The 1,889-nt window shown below is 56.6% G+C and overlaps 1 protein-coding gene across 2 annotated transcripts in view; it reads right to left on the bottom strand.

Moving 5' to 3' along the window:
* The window catches only part of PRKAR1A (protein kinase cAMP-dependent type I regulatory subunit alpha), a 15,516-nt gene extending 14,855 nt beyond the window's left edge, over window positions 1-661 (bottom strand). Inside the window, exon 1 of one of the 2 annotated variants that reach the window (XM_015589767.2) lies at window positions 573-661. The gene's annotated coding sequence lies outside the window, so the exon portion shown is untranslated. Of the gene's footprint in view, window positions 1-171; window positions 323-572 lie in introns of those variants that run through there. The other variant, XM_006912274.3, reaches the window with a different exon arrangement.
* Between the last annotated feature and the right edge of the window lie 1,228 nt (window positions 662-1,889).

A 1,889-nucleotide genomic window follows, 5' to 3' on the forward strand; every position in this document is an offset into this window, starting at 1 on the left:
CCGGGGCGTGCCTGCGGGGAGGCGCCCGCCGAAGCTGGGGAGGGGCAGGGGATGCGGCCGTCCCCCTGCAGGTCGCTCCCCGTGACGCCATCTTGGATCGGTCCAGCGCCCCCAAACGGGGGGCAGGGAGGCGACGCTCGCCCCACCGGGTCCCTTGTCGACCCCACTTACCTGGGAACAGGCAGCGGCGGGCGCTGGAATGCGAGTGCGAGTCTGCGGCTTGCTGGGCTCTGCAGGCACTTCCTTCGCAGCCCAGCTCCACTCTGCGATAGCGGCTCAGCGGCGGCTCCACCGGAAACGACCCGCCCGCAGCCAATCAGCGCTCGGCTGCTGACGTCAATGCGCCTCGCTCTGGCCAGAGCCGTCGCCTTGGCAACCTTAAAGGCCCGACGGCCCAGTTTCTCTCCCGCCCCTCCCAGCAGGACCCCTGCCCCTCCACATCCTCGAATCTTTCTTCTGTTCTCCTGTCTTACCTCCTCCCTTATCCGCAGCCCTTTCCTCACTCCCGCTTCTTCTTTCCGCAGTCTCTCTAGCACGGCGCTTCCTTGCTCTCTTCACCTGTCGCTCCTTACCTGTTCCTCTCTGGATGTCTCTCTTTATTCTTCCTTCTGCTCTTCGCTCCCTCTCCGCGCGGCTTTCGAGAGCTCCCTTTTCTCCCCCTCTCCTCCTCCCCTCCTCTCTCCTCTCCACTCTCACTCCAGCCTCCCTCGCCGCCTCTGCCTTTTCTCCCTTCAGCCTCCGCCCCCCACCCTAGCCGGCCCACGTGGGGCGTCTCAGATGACAGGTGGGCGACTCCGCCCCGTGGTCCCTCTTGGGGGAGGACGTGGGGCCCCGGCGGGAATTCCTGCCGTTTCCAGGCCGCGTGGAGTCGGCGGCAGCTGCGCCGCGGGGCGAGCGCGGGCGGATACCCAGGATGCGCACTCCCGACCGCTCATCCTGTGCCCCGCCAGCGCGGTGCGGGCCTCCGGGCTCGGCCTAGTCATCCGGTCCAGGAAATCTGAGCCCTGCCAAGTGTCCGCTTGGCAGATCGGGCTGCTCTCCCCTCCGGGGGTGCTGTCGTCAGTGGAGGCCACACTGTCCCCATGGGCATAAGACACTGGAAAGGATTTTGTCGGGGTCCAAGAGAGGCCCGAGTCCTTCTAGAATCGGAAATGCCCTCCATCATCACGCCTGACCCCCTTGACGAGACGTACAAAGCGTGCAGATTGATACAAACGCCCTGTGACCGCACGAGAAAGCTTAACTGCCAAAAAAAAAAAAAAAAAACTGCACTGATCAAGGTTGATGGGGAAGGGGGAGCGACTTTACTCCTTCAGCCATTTTTTTCCATCAGAGTATTTGCTTGTGGACGAAGAACAGAGGAGCAGGGGACGGTTTGACATATAAAGTCGCTAGTGACTACCGAAGGCCCTTGAAGGACACGTATCCTTGTGTCTGACTGGTACCTGTTGTACTCGCATGGTATATGGCTCAAGGACTGTCTTTGTAAACACAATGGATTTAAAACAATACAAAAGAAAATACATAAACTATCTCATTGATAATTTTTGTTTGGATTCCATTTTGAAATAATAATATTTTGCACATGTTTGGTTAAATATTATTAAGATTAATATCACCTTTTTTACTTTTTTTTAGCTATTAGAAATTTTTTAATTACACATATGGCTGGTGTTATATTTCTATTGGGCAGCCCTGCCCTTAGGAGGAAGCCAACTGTTCCCCTAAATCCAACAGGCTATAGTAAGGGTCCTGCTGGTCAGAACATTTTATTTCATTATGGTTATCCCCTGGTTTTTGATAGAGAAAGCATAGGCAACATCAGAAAAACCATTACGCCTACAGCAGGGGACTGGAGGAGGGAAGTTTCTCCTCTGGGGACCCCTCCC

Source organism: Pteropus alecto, unplaced genomic scaffold (assembly GCF_000325575.1).
Source record: "Pteropus alecto unplaced genomic scaffold, ASM32557v1 scaffold134, whole genome shotgun sequence".
Lineage (NCBI taxonomy): Eukaryota > Metazoa > Chordata > Mammalia > Chiroptera > Pteropodidae > Pteropus > Pteropus alecto.